The sequence below is a fragment of the Cupressus sempervirens genome, chromosome 10 (assembly GCF_028749045.1).
Source record: "Cupressus sempervirens isolate cs-2001-9-10 chromosome 10, ASM2874904v1, whole genome shotgun sequence".
Lineage (NCBI taxonomy): Eukaryota > Viridiplantae > Streptophyta > Pinopsida > Cupressales > Cupressaceae > Cupressus > Cupressus sempervirens.
Window position 1 is genome coordinate 595657931 of NC_143127.1, and position 18961 is coordinate 595676891.

An 18961-nucleotide genomic window follows, 5' to 3' on the forward strand; every position below is an offset into this window, starting at 1 on the left:
GATCTTAATGACACCTCCTGTATCCATGCTCATGCATAAAATTGTGAAATTTCAGATATCATTGCCTACGTGCTTGCTTCAAGCCATATAAGCTTTTCTTTACTCTGCACACTAAGTTCTCCTTATCTTTGACCTCAAATCCCTTTGGCTATGTCAGATATATCTCTTCATCCAAATTACCATGAAGGAAGGTTGTTTTAACATCAAGCTACTCCAAATGCAAATCTTCAGTAGCCACAATACTTAAAATAGTATGAATAGAAGTCATTTTAACAACAGGAGAGAATATCTTATCAAAATCAATGCCTTTTTTTTCTGCAAATCCTTTTACAACTAGCTCGACTTTAAATCTTTTCTTACTTCCATCCTCTTCTTTCAATCTGTAAACCCATTTATTTTGTAAAGCCCATTTACCTGCAAGCAACTTGCGTAAATCCCAAGTCCTATTTTTCAGCAAAGAGTCCATTTCATTTGCCATTGCAAATTCCCACTGAATCTTAGTATTCACTTGCATAACTTCATCATAACATTCAGGTTCACGAACATCAGTAAGTAAAATAGAATACAAAGAGAAAATCTTTCTGGAGGTTGACTCAGCCTTTTTGACCATCTAACATTCACTGGTGTGTGTGGTATTTGTTGTTGCAATTGTTGCAGATCATGAGGAATTGCTAGAACATCATCTTTTGAAGTATCATCCAACACTACATAATCATTTTCTTTCTTCTCATGTTGCTGCAACAGATTTTTTGTATAACACTTTCTCATTGAATATGACATCCCTGCCTCTTACAATTTTATGATTTTCAAAATCCCAAACCCTATAACCAAATTCATCAATGCCATATCTAACAAATACACGTTTCTTTGACTTAGCTTCTAGCTTGGCTCTATTTTCAAAATTTATATGAGCAAATGCTTCACAACCGAAGGTTTTGAGAAAAGAATAACTCACTTTTTTACCAGTCCATGCTTCCTTTAGATTACCACAACCGAAAGAAGTAGAGAGACTTCTATTAATCAAATATACAATAGTATTGACAGCCTCCACTCACATGCTTAAGAGCAACCCAACATGTAATCTCATGGTCCTTGCACACTCCATTATAGTCATGTTCATGCATTCAGCCACTCCATTTTCCTATGGAGTCTTTGGAACAACTTTTCGTCTACGAATACCATTAGTGGAGCAATAATCTTCAAATTCATGACTGACTACAATACTCAACACTATTATCAGATTTGAGACATTTTAGCTTTTTACCAGTCTCATAGAACTCAACCAAACATTTCCATTTCATAAAAGTTTGAAATACATCAGATTTCTGTCTAAGGAAATAAATCCATACTTTTCTAGTTGCATCATCAATAAATGAAATATAATAATGAGAGCCACCAAGGGAAGATGCTTGAGCTGGTCCCCATACATCTGTATGCACAAGCCCTAATATCTCACTTTTCTTTTCTTTCCCACTCTTCACAAAACTCACTCTCTTTTATTTTCCATACACACAACTTTCACAAAAATCCATATTAACATATTTCAGACTTGGTAAAACTTACTTTGAATAAAGTACTTTCATACTTTTCTCACTCATGTGCCTAAGTCTATTGTGCCATAGTGATGTATCAAAATCTACAATTGTTTGCTCTCTCTGCTCGATTGCAACAACTATTCCTGAACATTAATTTTTCTTTGAAATAATCAAAGTAAAAGGAACAATATGACCTGTACAAAGATTATAAGGTGCCTACTTTCACACCTTTTTCTACTATAAGAGAACTTTTTGAAATTAAATTCCTATTTAGCTTTGGAACATGTCTTACCTCATGTAGTAGCCAATGATTCCCATTTTGTAACTTAATCTTAACTTTCTCTTTTTCAACAATCTGACAGGATTCATTATCCCCCAAATAAAAAAGCCCAAAATCTCCTTGGACATAATCAATAAAATAACCTCTACGAGGTGTAGCATGAAACGAAGCACCAAAATCTAAAACCCATGAATCATTGACACTTCGTAAAGAAAGAAAAAAAGCACCCTCTTCGGATTTGTTTCTTACCATATTTGCCTCCTTGTCTCGATCTTGCTTTTCTCCTTCATTTTTCTTTCTAATCCAACAATCTTTCTTCTTATGCCTTGGTTTCCGATAGTACTAGTAGTGGTTTGGTCCTCTCGATTGAGACCTCTCCCATTTGATTTTCCTTTTGATTTTCCACGATTTCGAGAATTGTTTCCTCTCTCAGTCGTTCTGCCTCTTCTTTGTGCATTCAAAGTACTTCTTGATGTAGATCCACCTGAAGTTTTCCTACGAGTTTCCTCACTCAGAATAACACCAATCACATCATCAAATTTTAGAGTATTAGATCCAAAAACAAAATTACTCACAACTATTACCAAGCCATTCAAGCTTTCAAGCAAAGAACACAAAATCAAGAGAGCCCTAATTTCTTTATCAAAATTAATACCCATAAAAGATAACTAACTAGTAACAGTATTAAACTCATTTAAATGATCCGCTACAAAACCATCTTCTACCATTTTCATATTAAATAAATGCTTCATGAGAAATACCTTATTTGAAGCGAAGGGCTTTTCATACAATTTAGCTAGGGTTTCTATCACCTCTTCCGTTGTCTTTGCTTTTGTATTGTTAAAATTCACCGATGGTGTCAGGCATAACCAAATACTTCCAAGTGCCTTTTTATCTAAAATCTTCATGTCTTCATCTGTCATAGTTCCTCGTTTCTTGGATTTTCCTTCCAACGGCTTCCATAAATTCTTCTGATAAAGATAGTCTTCCCTTTGCATCTTCCATAACTAAAAGTTTAGCCTATTAAACTTGTCAACCTTCAGCTTACCCTAGTCTGCCATTGCTCCCACTCAATTGTGAGACTCCCACTCAACTATGAGACTTTCCTATAGAGGATAACTTAAAAAACTTCGCTCTGATACCACTTGTTAGGATTAACCTCAAACAGAAATAATAATTACGCGCAAATATAAACAATATTAGAAAATAATAAATTGCACAAAAGAGAACACAAGACACCAAGATTTAATGTGGTTGACCTAAACCTTGGGCTATGTCCACCAGACAAGTCCAATATTATTATGATCTAGTGATTATTACTTGATTACAATCTGTAATCCCTTACAACTCAATATCGCCGCAAGAAGCAAATTTTGCATCACACATAATAAAACAATCCCTAACCCTAATCCTTTTTATGCAAGTATTTTTGCCACTTTAGGGTTAAAATTAGTTACAATATGTCAACCAAAAATTGCCAATAAAATAGCCTCAAACCCCGCTGAGGAATTTTGGAGTATGTAGAGTACTTCCCTGATTAGTCACCATAATCTAACAACTTAGGGAGGGTTATGACCATCAACATTCAATAGCTGCTTGTACTCACCATTCTCAAGCTCGTTTATCATGATAACCCACCTGAATTGGATCCTTACCCGAAAGAAGAGGAGATAAGATAAGATAAATCTATTAATGTCCAACAAAAGACCACCAAGGGTCTAAGGGACATAAAGTAGACAAGCAAGGAAGCAATGGACTAAAAGACACCAAACGCTGTCTGGGAAAGAGCAAGCGAGATCAAAATAAATAAAACAACAATGGGGCCAACAAGGAGGCAAGAACTAGGGACCCTTCTTCTCCAAAAAGAACTCCAACACCGAACGAGATGAATTTGGGCATGAAGAACCTCTAGTCTATCGCTGTGACTTGCCGGAGTGGTGCCACTAAGGAGTGAGAGTAGTAATAAACATGGTCTAAGGTCTCATAGATTGAGAGTGGCCAGCCACAAGGGTATTGGTGGAGTTGGAGGTCCGCTTCACCCCCCTCGTTGGAGACAAGGGGGAGAAGAAGAAGGTGGTGATGAGGGGCTGATCTGTGACCTTCTAGGGGGTCAAGCGCTGCAAAGTGGAGTCCTAGAGCTATATCGCCTCCCTGAGATAGAGTGCCAGGCATCTCTGATCCATATACATGAAGAAAATTGTGAGGGAACTACACTCTTTGAATAGGGCATAGAACCTTCCTCTGATCTCATAGTATACGGGCAACGGAAGATGAAATGGGTCTCTGTCTTGGCCTTAGACAAGGAGCATAAACGACATAACCGATCCTCTCTGCTCATTTGATGATCAGTTTGTATTCGTAACCGGTGGGAGCCGACTCTAAAAGATCCAAGGGAGATGTGTAAGGAATGGCACCAACACTGTGATAAGTAGCCAGGTTGTGTAATAACTCCATTAGTGATAACCAAGAAGTGCTCAGCATAAAAGGCCATCTTAGGATGTAACCCCCCAGTTGGGTTACTCCAAGTTGTGGTGATGTACTGTCTATAAATATTTGTCCTAACATGCTCATTCAACTCCGTGTGGTGATGGGAGGAGATGGGTAGGAGCATCCAATGAAAATTGGAAGGGAGGGAGGTGGTCAATATTAATCCCAATAGAGCTCAACAAAGAGTTATCCTGAGTGTACCAATATCGACCCCTAGGGGAGGGATCCGAGGCATCAACGACAACAAAGGAGCAATAGTCCAAGTAAGAATATTGATGACACCTAGCTGTTGAGTCCAAAAAACCATGGAGATGGTGAAGAGACCAAACCAGATAAAAATGACGCTAAGTTTGAAACAATGACCTTTGAATTCTGCCAAAATAATGTCATGAGGGATGAATCTATGGCATTTGATAATGCATCTGAAAAGCAAAGTTAGAACACGCTCAATAGAGACCCACTTTGAGTCAAGAAGAGACGGTCCCCAAACCACTGAACCATAAAGCACTGTCGGCCTAACCAAGGAGTCTAGAAGGGACAACTTGGACATTGTGTCTTGGAAGTGGCGTCTGAAGCATTGTCTCTCTAGCATAGTAACGGAGCACATACCCTTGTTAACTCTGGGCTGGATGGCCAGTCTCATATTGAAGCGATGTCTCGAAAACTTGACACTGAGATATGTGTAAGAAGAGATGATCTCAATCTCTAGTCCTTGAAAATAAAAATGCAGATCAGAGCCTCTTCAAATGGTTGAATACCATAACCTGATTATTACTCAGGTTGACAGTCAGCTGTCGTAAGTCAAAGAAGGAGCCCAAGCCGTCAAGGAGCCTCTGAAGACTCTCGTTAGAAGATGCTAAAAGAACCACATCGTCAACATATAGGAGAATGGAGATCAATACCTGGTGTAAGTAGCAACCATCACTTGGAGACTAAACTTGAGGATCCTCGAACAACCAGACCATTATTTTGGCACTTCACCCTCCCCTTTCTAAACATTGGGTACATCACCATTTCCATGGACAACACTTAGGAAGCTAGAAGCCTCCTTCTCTGACAAAGAAACTCTAAGCTCTAGAACTCTTCCCAAATTCATTTCCGACAATAGAAGAAAAATAGGGATAGGCTTCAAAGGAACCCGAGGCATTTGGACCACCTCTTTGGTCTCCTAAACCATTGAACAAGACATTTGCAACTTCCTGAGCGATAGGAAAACATACAGAAGCTACCTGACCACCATTCTTGCCCATAAAAGATTGATTCATATATAAAAATTTTCTCGATCTAGAGCTTGCCACCAAAAGCTTCAGTGTTCAACTATTGTTTAAATCCATAAGTTTTCTAACACCTCTCTATAATCGATTTAGATAGAACCAGTAAAGACAAAGGTTTATCCAAAAGCTAATAATCATTCCAGAAGTCTATTGTAAGATCATTTCCAACTTTCCATCTATCTTTTAAGTTAGTAGTTTCCTTACCTTGTTGGATACCCTTCCAAAAGGTTGACCTAGATATATACTTTCATTAGACTCAAGAAAATTAGAGGAGGGGAAGTTCCGTAAGTACTTAATATGCGTTATACGGTTCCATTCTTTTCTATCTCCATAAATCCTCCAAATTTTCTTTTCCAACAAAGTTAGAGTTCACAGTTTTTATGGATCTTAAACCCAAACCCACATTTTTTTGGGCATATAGACCAAATCCTAGGCTACCAACACTAGTCTTTTCTTGTCTTCCACACAATTCTAAAGGAACATTTTCTAGATTTTTTCTATAGCTTCTTGAAACTTACTTGATATTTTGAACATGTTGAGTGTATACACCGGTAAACTTTGTAGACTTGATCAATTGAACTTTACCAGCTTGACTCAAATGCGAACCTTTCCAGCCAGCCAATTTTCTCTAAAACCTTTCAACCAAGGAAGACCAAAATGAGTCAGTGGGTTTTAAGCTGAGTGATAAACCTAGGTAAGAAGCCAACAAATTCCCAATCTGACATTCTAGAATCCTAGCAATTTTACCTTGACTTTCAATAGGCGTGTTGACAAAGAATAGAGAGCTCTTTTCCCAATTAATTAATTGCCCTAAAGCAAAGGTGCATGTCTCCAATAAATCTTTACACACTTTAGCCTCCTTGATTAAAGCTTCTCTGATTATTGCTGCTGTGTCATCAATGAATTGCTCATGCAAGTAGACCAAATCCTCAAAGAAATGTTTCTAATCCTCACTTAAGCTAGAAACCTCATAGATCGCTAAAGATGGCCTCGAGATTCTGCGTATAAAGCAAAGAGGAGTCAAACCTTGTCTCAAACCCCTAGTAGGCTTAAAGAAGTGAGAAGAAGAGTCATTGACTATAAGCACAATTGAGGAAGTACTAATCAACTGATTGACAAGTTGAACAAACCAATTGGTAAATCCAAAAGATTTAAGAATTTGAACAGAAAGTCCCATTTCACGTGGTCATAATCCTTAGAGAGATCCAATGTCAATAAGAAACCTTGCGTTTTAGAGCAAGAGGTGTTGAGTGACTAACTTCATCTGCTTTTATAGTGGAATCCAATAATTGACGTGTAGGGACAAAACCATTTTGCAGGGGAAATGAGTGAAGATAGAAAAGAAAGTAATCTTGAAATAAAAACTTTTGAGAACACTTTATAGACAAAATTACAAAGACCAATGGGTCTGAACTCATTCACCGATTTGACACCAACTTTATTATGCATAAGAGCTATAAAAATAGAGTTGATATCCTTGAGCAATTTCCTTGAATCAAAGAATTCTTTTACAACACAACAACTCTTGAAAGAAAAACATAGGAAACCCATCTTGCCCTGGGAATTTTTCTCATTTAAAGGAAAATATAAATTTCTTAATTTCCTTAATAGACGGGATGACAACCAACATCTTATTCAAATTTTCAGGTAAAATAGAGGGGATATACTCAAGTAACTTATTCTGACCATCCAAAGATAGATATATTTTTAGATAGGGGTCTTCTTCATAAATCTCTTTATCCGAAGATCTCGGACCATTGGAAGAGGTAAACACTAGTGATCATGTTTGCTGCTTTGTGCTTAGTAGCAGTGATATGAAAGGATCTGGTATTGTTATCCCCATAAATAGTGATATGAAAGGATATGGTATTTCTATCCCCATAACTTAACCAGAGAGCTCTTGACCTTTGTGTCTAGTAGATCTCTTTAGAAATAATATCACGGTATATTACTAATGAAGCCTTTTCTTTGAGAATTAGACCTTGAATGACCTCTTTCACTTGGATATTCTATTGGATTTCGTCCAATTCAGATTTGATGGCATTCTTTTGTGGAAAGATGTACCCAAAGACATCCTTGTTCCAGACTTTGACTTTTCCTTTAGTGAAGTTCAACTTTTTGGCTAACCTAAACATTGCTAACCCTTCGATCACCATTCTTGAATCTTGAATCTACGATTAGGATGTTCAAGCCACATCTTTTCAAATCTAAAAGGAGAGTTCCTTTTAATAGCTATCGGGTCACAACCAAAGAGATGGGGAAGTGATCGAAACCAACTTTGGGTAAAGCTACCAAAGAACAATTAAAAGAATTAATCCGATCATAGGAAACTAAAGCTCTATCCAATCTGACTTGAATAAATTCGTTGCCTGATCTGTGTGGTTAGACCAAGTATAATTCAAGCCTTAAAGCTCAACATTCATCAAAGCTTGGAAATTAACAAAGTGCATCAAATGCATTCTACCTTCCAAGTGACTCTGACAAGACACCCCACCAACTTTCTCATTATGCTTAAAGATAGAGTTGAAATCCCCCATAACTAACCATGGATCCAATCTAAAAGATATCCTAAAAGTATAAATCCTTTCCAAAAACACTAGTCTACCAACATTTGAATTTGGAGCATAAACATTAGAAATGATCCATGAAAATTTATTTCTATTATGATAAAACTTAATACACAATAAATTGTCTCGAAAAGGAGCAACTCACCTTGTACAATAGCTTCATTCTAGAAAACAACCACACCTCCTAATGCTCCTTGGGAACTAGAGCCCAACACTTTACCATTCTTGAAGAAGGATAGCATTTCTACTTTGCCTCTAGTCATCTTAGTTTCTTGAACCAATAGAACATTCAGTTTATGATCACGAACTACATCCTGCAAAATATCCAGTTTGTGAGGAGTATTCAACCTCTTATATTCCAAGATAACCTTCATTTAGAAGTTTTGTTATAGCTCTGTTGGATGGTAAGCCATTTCCCATCCACAATGCAAACTTTATAGGTCATTTCTTTGGTCTATTTATTATTCTTCCGGCTTGAGCCATACTTCTTGTCACCCCTAGTTTGACTTACTTTTGGTAACCATATTAAAGAATGGATAGAAGCTGGATACTTCTTCTTTATATTAACCTCCACCCTATGGTTATCTGCTCCATTCTCCAACTCCAAGCCAATACCGACTTCTGGGAAACCAAGCTAAAATTGAGTATCTAAAACAATTGAAACATTCAACACATGGAGAATACTACTCTCTTTAACCAAGGGTCCTAACGACTTAGTCAGATCAACCAAGCCCCCTTGACAAGAGACAACCAGACCTGACAGCACTACCTGAAGAGAACTTTGACCTTCAGAACCCAAGAGATCCCTAAACTCTTCATCCTCAAGATCTTCAATCAACCCAACCTTGAGACCCTTGACTATAGGGACAACAAATTCCTTACCAACCACCATATCCAAAGAGTCTGCAACCACTGACAACACCTTAAACCATCCTTGTTATGAGCTAATCAAAGTAATCGAAGGAAGGTTCTCTAACCTACCTATGTTGACACAAATCCTAACAAAGAGAAGTCTAGATTTAACACTTGTGCTAGTGTCAACATATAGGAGTTCCCCAAAACATCTTGCCATCATTGAGGTCTTTGACAGATTCTTTCCCACTACATAGCAATAAACTAGACACCTTGGACTCTGGTTCTTCACCTTCGAACAAAGATTGGATTTCAAAAGTTTTGCCTCCTTGTATGATATGGAGTTTTCTTTCCCATCATATACTGTCTCCCTATCAAATAGCCACGGTCTACCTAACAACAAATAGAAAGCATCCATGGGTAAGATGTCACAATAACCTATCCTTGTACCCTATTATGGAGAAGTCAACCCAAGTCTTCGCATTCATGAAAATGCTTTGACCCTTGTTGAGCCAAGTCACCTTGTATGGATTCACATGGGGTATCTTACTTAGTTTAAGATTTTCAACTGCCTCCTTTGATATTATGAGAGATTGAGTCCACCACTACCTAATAGACCTTTCCAAGAATCTTACACTTGATCCTAAACAAAGTCCTCCTGTGCTTAGGTTCATTAGGAGCTGGTTGCTTGATCAATACCCATCTAAACATAAGGTTCTCACCTTTTTTCTAATTCTATGTGACCCACTTCATTCTCCTTGCTACTAGAGTTATCTTCTTGAGCATATGCCACTCTTTTGTCATGGTTTGAAGAAGAGGGCTTCTCAGGGCATCTATATGTTGGGTAGCCAAGTTGATCACACTTATACCACTTCATACTAGCAAAGTATGAGTTACTTTGCCTGAGTCTCTACTCCTGTTAGAGCCTTCTTGGTGACTTGTTCCTCTACTATAATCTTCCCTAGGAATGCTTTTAGTGGCTTGTTCAGTGAGCTTGGTCTCACCTTGGTTCCTCTGCTTATTACCTCTGCCTTGATATCCTCCTCTTGTCTCCTCTCATTTTTTCCCTTGCTTCTATCCTTGAAGTTAGATTCCCCTTTCTTTCCAGTCTTCTCTTCCACCTCTAGGGCTAGTTGATGACACCTTTGAACAGCAGTAGGTGTCCACAAGCTTAGTTTTAGTCCTTGTCTCCTCCTGTGAAGTTGAATTTCAAAATCTTTTGGTAGGCAATTCTCCTTCAGTTTGGTTACCATGGCATGCCAATTGGCTATATGCTTCTTTTCCATCCTAACCCTTTCATTGTGGACATATTTCCACCATGTCAATGATGATCCTCTGAGTCTTGACTTGGCTAGTTTAATCTTGTGTGCCTTTGTCACTCCTTCACATTCAAAGGGTTCTCCATGCCATCCAACCAATCCATCACTACATCTATGTCCATCTTCCCATTAAATAGTGGCACACCTTCCAAGGCCTTCCCTCCCAGGGATTCTATGGCTTTCAAGAAAGGCTCTTCATTCAAGATAGGGTATGGCTCAGGGACAATGTCTTCTTTTGCTATTCCCTTACCCTTTTCATTGCTTTCTTCTTCCTTTTTCTTGGCTGCATCAGCAACTGCATCCAACTTTAGCTTCACCTCTTCTAGCACTTCTTCAAGGAGTTTGTTCTTCTCCCTTTGCTTATCAACCTCTTTAGCTTGCTCTGCATTAGTCATGGTGCTTGACTCACCCACCGACTCTCCAGTAGTTGCAGACATACACCAAGTTCCCAAGTCTTTAACTTGCTCTATTACCACTTTGATGTGACAACTAGTCTTGCTCCTACCTTAGCTTCTTCTAGGGTATCCTTAGGTCTTCCTCTTGACCTAATAGGGTAGCTAGTTACCCTACTCTCCTTAGGATCCTAACAATGAGATCCTAGTCCATTCAACTAGAGCACACCAACTAGGTAGAACAATCACATCTTCACTACTTCCTTGGCTTGTTAGCCCATCTTGCTTTCTTGACAACTATTCCAACATCATACCTCCTTTTGATCAACAAACCCTTTATGAACAAACATAGGTCTTCTTGAGGGTCTTTTGAATCCCTTACAAGATCCAAGACTACCTAGGAGATTGGAACCCTAATCAAGTTCACAAAAACACAATATTTGCCTCCCAAATTGCCAAATAGGGCTACAAGCAATTAGCCCTCCTAATGGTGAAAAATTGGAGTAACTTAGAAAAGTACTTAACAAGGGGGCAACCTAATCATAGATTTAGACACCCTTTTCAGAGAACTAAGAGATTCTTGAGGTGTCGGTCTCTCAAGATGTCCGTATAGTACGACCTATATTAGTGCCTACAAATCAGGGTTTTGCAAGAAATTGAACCAGTCGCGAAGGAATGAAGTTTCACCCTCTTTAGAATCTTCACCAATGCTTCACCCCGCAGTTGGGGCTTCTCCACACATCCTCCTATCACAATCCACACTTTGATTGAAGCATTTCAAGCATTCAATCACTCCTAACCCCTCTGTTGCGTATTATGATCCCTAGCCATGCATCACTGGCTCGCCTAGGGCATCACCACAAAAATACTTCCCTTGCTTCCCAGGGCCCCTTCTTTACTATATAATATGTACAAGGAGTCATCTCTTCCTAATCCCAAGAGACCGTATAGATCCTATGGTGGAAAAAGGAGTCATGACTCCATTTTGCTCAATCACTTGAGTCAAAACAACAGGCAGACAAAAAGCAAAATAATTCATTTAAACCACAATAAACTTATATAACCACAAACTAATGATATAAAAAACCTTAAAATGAATCCCTCTAACACTTCTACATACTGCCAATACAGTCTCAATCCTTAAAAATGGCCAAAATGCTCTGAAAACAAGAAATATAACTATAAACTTACTGTTCAGTTTGTACACACCAAAAGTGCTCAAACTCCCAACCCGTGCAAAAGGTTGACAATGGCCTTAAATACATATGCCAAGTCCCATCCTAACTGTTTCAGATAGTTATCCATTCCTAACTATAAAGTTGCTCGAATGCAACAAAAAGTTGTTTTGAGCAACTTTTACATCTTTTAGTGTTTTACCCTCAAACTTGCTCCAAAGATTTCCAAACCTCACAAAAAGCCTTAAATTGACTCAATACATGTAAAAAGGACCTTATATCACTTATTTGGCCATCCTACCCTCCAAAACACAAAAATACCCTATTTGACCTAGGCATGCAACTATGAGCAACTAAGGCCTCATAAGGCATCCCAACCTTAACATACTTCACGTTAGGACTAGATGAGCCCAATTATTAACCTAGTGGTGTGTCTAGCACCACTACAAGCCAAAATATCGTAGGAGCCCTTGTTCTATCTTGAGCCCACCTATGTGCCCCTACACTAGGCAAACACAGCCAAAAGTCTTCTAGCCCCCCATAAACTCCCATATCACCATAATAGTAATGAGAGGAGCAGGAAGGAGGAAGACCAAACCCTAGAGGTAAGAGCTACCCCACCTTCTTTGGCGAACAAAACTATTAAAATAGCACAAGTACCCAACATCTCGATAGGAGTCTCCTCTATTTTCCAATGCCCAAATATGATCTCCACCTCAATACAAGATTATCTACCTCCATAGGAATTGTGAATGTAGAAGCAAAGAAGAAGACCCCCGTCATCCTCGAAGAATGTAACACACATTTTCGCACCAAAGCATTTAGCCATGGAGTCGACCCTTCTTCACTGCATCAAGTACACTGTCCAAACATGCTCTGTCCAACCATATCTCTTACAATAAGAAAGAGATGCTCACAAACAACAGAAGGAGAGTACCCACTAAACCCATTCACCACCACTTTCCCCCAGCAACTAGAGACCTCCATAAGCTTTGCCCCCACCTCAATAGGGTCCTCCATCTCAAAAGGAAGCAAGAAAATGAAATAACAGAATGTAGGACACCTCCATCACACAGGCATCAAAAGCCCTGAAATGAGCACCACAACTAGATTCCACCACCAAATAGAGGGAGCTTTCACCTTAGAGCACGAGCAACTGAAGGCAACCTGAAAGCAGCAAGTGCCAAGAGGTAAGAGAATCCCTAAATGATGAACAAACGTGCACCCCACAAAAGTGCCCAACCAAGTGGGGCCACTAGCAGGAAAACCCATGAAAATGAAGATCCATTTAGGGAAAATAACTTCGTCAATAGAACTAGCAGCAAGGACAGGGACAACATTTCCCCTATAGACAAGACCATCAACGTCCTACTCTATGCAAATCCTAGGAATCATAAGAGCCCATGAGCCACAATAGGATGCCCCAAGGAGAAGCATTGTCATTGAAGACACTGGACATAGCCATCCAATCCAAGACCATCTTCATCTTCATCTCCAATAAACTCCAATTACAAGAGAGCCCACTAGAGGCAGAGACCAACAACACTCATGGGCCAAAAAACCCAATACATTCAAAGCCCGAAGTGGGGAATAGGGGTGCTAGCAAAAAACACCTCCACCCACAAAATTTGAACCCTTCCACACCATAGCAAGCCCAACAAGGTATCTGTAGCAACATCAAAACTGTGGAATCACCCCACAAAGCCACCACAGGCTGTCCCCACCCAATAGGGAGCACAAACCCCTAGGAAAAGTCTCCAGCCAAGCCATAGACAAAATGATGTGACTAATACGGTAGGGGAAAGTGTCCATCCACATAGGCCACAAATCCATTGCAGAAAACACCAAAGTTGGAAGAGCCAACATCAAGGACCCCCGCTAGGAAAAAAACCCACATTATCTTCTTCATTTGAGCACTCCTTAGTGTCACCTGCGTCCGATGATTAGCCTCCTCCATAAACTCTAGCAGTCCGTTTCTCTCCTCTAGAGCTTCTGCCCATGTGATGCGATGAACCAATATGCTAAGCCTACAATCTTTTACTAATTTAAAAACATCTGTTTTACCATATTTCTGTACCCTTCTCTCTTTTATGAACATATCCATCATGTTGTAGCTTTTAAAAACAAACAAATCTCAGCTGCATATCTCTATAGTGTAAATAAGAAATTTGAGTATTATCTTCTATTCACACATTATAAACTCACTGATAACATTCTACTTTAAATTAATCTCCGTGCCTTTCTTGATTAATTCAGGAGCAAAACCATTTTCATTCACTTCTAAGTTAATGAAATATTGTTTCTTATATCAATTCATAGATGGTAGAGTTAAAATCTATTGAAAATAATAAAATTATGATTCTTCCTTCTTCCTACCTTTTTCATCTGGTCCTTGTGCTTTCTTGTTTAGTTTTTTGCCCCACTTGTATTATTCTTATTTTTCTAGCTTTGGGGTGTGTGCAATTCCTCTTTTCTTGGTCCCTTTATCTTGTGAGTATGCTAAATCTGCAACTTACATTGTTTTACATCTCTTGCTCTTTCATCCTGATGATGGATCACGTAGTGTGATTCGAAACATTGATGGTAAAAATCTCAAGACAATCTAATCCAGAAGCTAAGCACCATAATAAAATTATGTTTTTAACAAAATCAAATCAAATGATATACTAATATTTCAAATATTTTTACATTTAATTGAGTTGTTTATGCCTCTATACTTACAGGAATATAACTTTCTAACTATTTATTCACTAGATAAATTTATTAAACATAAGTGACTAGTAGAAATGTAATTATTTTATTTTCTTATATATGCTCAATTTTCGATTTATCGTTGATATTTATGGAAGATGTCAGAGACGAGGATGAATGCTAACTCAATTTATCCAACGAATGAAGCGCTTTCAAGATGCTGCAAGAAAATATCTAAATCTAGCAATGCTTTTTTCTAATAATTTTTTAATATAACTCAAGTTCCTCTGATGTTAAATCATCTTAAAAAAACCTCGTGTTTGTTAATTATTTGTGCACTTTCTCTTTTATCATCACGCCCAGGCTCTTCAAACAATACTTGAAAGCATTCATCTAATGTGCCTTCATCAACGGTGTAGTCGTTATCCTCGTGCTTCTGAAAATAATTGAATCAGCGTTCAATTCTTGTTAGGTATGTGTAAGATGTGTCCTCTTCAAAGAACATTCTAGATCCAATTTAGGAGGTGTTCTTTCTCTTGGAAACTGAATAATACCTATGAGATAGACGAAGAGGCTAATTCTTCATCATTTGCCAATAAGGGGGCAAAGGTGAGGTCTTGGAATTAGGACTCCATTAGTGGCTTTCCATAGATTTTCTTCATTTCCTTTTTCTCTTTTTTCTTATATGATCTTTCTCGCATGTTTGATTCCTAATAAAGCACGAATAAGGCCAGATTGAAAATGTTCTCGTGGTAGTCTATATTCGACTCTTCTCAGAGATGTCTAGATCCAATTTAGGAGGTGTTCTTTCTCTTGGAAACTGAATAATACCTATGAGATAGACGAAGAGGCTAATTCTTCATCATTTGCCAATAAGGGGGCAAAGGTGAGGTCTTGGAATTAGGACTCCATTAGTGGCTTTCCATAGATTTTCTTCATTTCCTTTTTCTCTTTTTTCTTATATGATCTTTCTCGCATGTTTGATTCCTAATAAAGCACGAATAAGGCCAGATTGAAAATGTTCTCGTGGTAGTCTATATTCGACTCTTCTCAGAGATGTTGATTGCTACATTAAAAAGACATTAAATAGAATTAATGAAACAAAACCGGCGCAACTCTTAGAACTGTGATCTCTCGCTTAAGGTAAAAAAAACCAAAATTATTCAAGTTGTCTTCAATCGGTGCCAGGACTCTTGGCTCAATCCTTATTAAAAATAATGAAAATTTTCACTCATTCATTTTAGGGTTTCATATGAAGTGACAACTATGATCAGTGGCTACCAAAACTGACCCCAGTGCAGTATTTGTCTGCCTTAATCAGGAACAACAAACCCCAATCTTTAAAGTGGAAACACTCCTGCTGTTATATAGTTGATATTTGAAATACTGCTGGTTCAGGAACTGTGATACTCTTTGCTATTTGATTGTTCTGTTTGCTAATGTTTAAACCCTAAGCAACTGAAACCCTGTACTGTACAAGGTTGAAAACCGTATTGATGTCCAAGTCATATAGCTTTTCATTCTCCTTCTTTACTCTTTGTATTTGTAGAGTTCTATATAATGATTCTGTGCAGATTATCTAATATATTGTTTAACTAATACAAGAATTTCCTGTTGGAGTGTAGATTGGAGTGAGGACATAGACAAGTTTTGCCAAACCACGATAAATACCTGTCTATTGTATTCATTTTCATTGTTTTCTGTTTTACTTCATTTCTCTGCTTCTTTAATATTTACAGTTTGACATTATTAGCTTTTAAAATACTCGAAAAAGTTTGACAGGACATCCTACGCTTTCCATCATAAGTTATTACAGTAACTTTACTCAATGCGTACCTCCGCGTCTTCTGCGTAATCAACAAAATGACGTCCATTGTCTATGCTATTGTGCTGTCTTCATCAGGGCATTTTCTGTCAGATTCAGGTGGAGTTAAGGAAACATGACTAATGGCCGTTGCAAGGAGAACATGAGAATGATTGATTTCTCAAGTATTTCGTTTGTGCTGCTATTTGACCCCTTCTAAAAAGTTAGATTTTGTCTACTATAACGATCTGCTGTATCGGCCGGTGACATGTAAAGGAAACATCAATTGGCCAATTATCATGATTCGCTACAGAGCGTGCGTAATCCCAATTCACATACGGCTGTAATCAGTATATGTGTAACTGTTCTATTTCTTCCCTATATATCATTTTTCTTATCTAAGAGTAAATTCCATCTTTTTGCTCGTCTACTAGTTTGCACATCTGTTTCTTTCATTTGGTATTAGAGCTTTGAATGGTTTTTATTGAGCAGGGCGTATTGAATCAGGTATAAAGACATAACTTTCTTAACTCCACCATTATGTGCAGGTTTAGCGGGCATGCAAGGATTGAAGCAGGTAGGTATTAAAGAAGAATAAATAACTTTTTATCTTCCAAGGATACGAGGATCGCTTTGCATGCTGGTGTTCGTGTCTTGCGATTCGTTCAGCATAAGCCAGTTCTCGTGGATGACAGTTTGGAGACCCCTTGCGTAGCAGACTTGTCAACGTCAAGCAGCTGATCGGCTGACTACACTGAAAATGAGCCAAATGAGTCGTAACAGAATCTGCAAATTATCCCACATTGCTGGTAATGAAATTGACTACGGAGAATAGCAATGCAGGTTGGGGTTTCCATTCAGTTTTATTGACGAATTATAGCACTGTTAGAAATTCTTGAGAACATGTGTCTCAACCTTACAATTTTTTTCTAAAAAATTCTAAAATTTGTTTGTGGAAGTTTTTCATTTGTTTATATCTTGGAAAAGAGTATAAAATACCAAAAGCTGCCCTATCCATAGTAGAATATAGGAGGGCCATTTTTAGAGCATAGTTAGCTTGTTTTATAACTTTTATGGGGTCTGAACTAAGAGACAAAATTATGGACGAGATTACTATTTTAACCTAGTTGTTTTTCCATCTTTAAAATGTAAATGTCAAAAATGGGTAACATGTGGCATGGTAGTTTTGCTCATAGTTTTGTAAAACTTCAAGTGGTTTCCAGGTTGTAAAATCACTATAAAAGGAGGGCTTGGGGCGGTGTTTTCGTCATTGAGTTTTTGCAAGATTGGTTCTAGAAGGAGTCTCTCTGAGTTCGAGTTGTGGTGATGTGCCCTTGTAAGAACTTGCTTTGCAAGTGTATTGTAATCATCTTGATTTGATAATATATTGTGCGGGTTTTGGAAGGTGGATTTTTTTTCCCGGAAAGGTTTCTCACGTTAATCACCATGTTATGTGTTCATTGTTATTTTGATTATGTTTTATTACGCATTTCTTGAGATCTTTGCAATAATTAGTTGAATTTGCATAATCGTCCTCTCAAAGATTAGTGTAGGAAGTGATTTTGCACACCTTTGCTTCCTTACAAGTGGTATCAGAGCCTGGCCAGTTTTGGTTCTATTTGTTGGGTACAAGGTTTGAGTGGGAGCTTGTGTAGAGTATTTCATTTTTGTGTTGGAAGGTTGCAAAGATGGCAAACATGTCGAGGAGAATTGATTCTGAAAAGTTTTTTGGCACAAACTTTAAGATGTGGAAGTTGAAGATGGAATATCTATTGAATGATCGAGATCTATGAGATGCAAGTGATGAGAAGAAGCTGAGGCATGCAGATCCGACTTTAGCCGCACAATATGATGTAACAGACAGAAAAGCTAAAGGTCTCATCAGATTGTGTCTTGCAGACCCAATTTTGATTAATGTCCATGAAGAACCTACCGTGAAGAAGCTTTGGAAGAAGTCAAGTGAGATCTATCAAGCGAAATCACTTGTAAATAAGATTTTCTTGAGGAAGAAGTTGTCTTCCTTGAGAATGGAAGGTGGACAAATTTTTGAGCATCTGGAAAGCTTTAATATGTTGGTGACTCAATTAACCTTTGTCACGGTGCCAATGGATGAAGAAAAAAGGTGCCAAATCTTGCTATGTTCGTTGCTAGACTCATGGGACAACCTTGTTATGGCCATAGGGAGCACTTCAGTTGTCTTGAAGACGGAGGACGTTGCTGGTTCCCTACTTTTTGAGGAGATGAGAAGGAAGGTCTCTTTGAATGCCAAAGAGGCTTTGAGTGTTCGAGGAAGACCAAAAGAAAGAGGCAAGAACGAAAAGTAGTATGGCTGTTCTAAGTCGAAGAATAAGGGGTGATAAAAATCTTTTGGTAAGTCCAAGACAATCTGTTGGAATTGTGGTAAACTTGGACACTTCCAAAAGGATTGCAAAGAGGAGAAGAAAAAGAAGCAAGATTCTGATTTTGAGTCCAAAATGGAAGATGGAGATGTTTTCATCGCAGCCTTGGCCACTCGTGCAGGTGAAATGCATGGTTAATAGACTTAGGTGCATCTTTCCACACGTCTCCTAATAAAAACTGGTTTA

General features: G+C 38.2%; 1 long non-coding RNA gene across 11 annotated transcripts in view; it reads left to right on the top strand.

The window, feature by feature from the left end:
• Positions 1 to 18961, top strand: part of LOC149535265 (uncharacterized) — a 44011-nt gene that overhangs the window by 14900 nt on the left and 10150 nt on the right. The window contains exons 3-5 of one of the 11 annotated variants that reach the window (XR_016358149.1): positions 16476 to 16734; positions 16925 to 17219; positions 17600 to 17780. The exons of 1 other annotated variant lie outside the window; for it this stretch is intronic. This is a non-coding gene — a long non-coding RNA (uncharacterized LOC149535265). Of the gene's footprint in view, positions 1 to 16197; positions 16424 to 16475; positions 17781 to 18961 lie in introns of those variants that run through there. 9 more of the 11 variants (XR_016358147.1, XR_016358148.1, XR_016358144.1 and 6 more) reach the window with 9 other exon arrangements.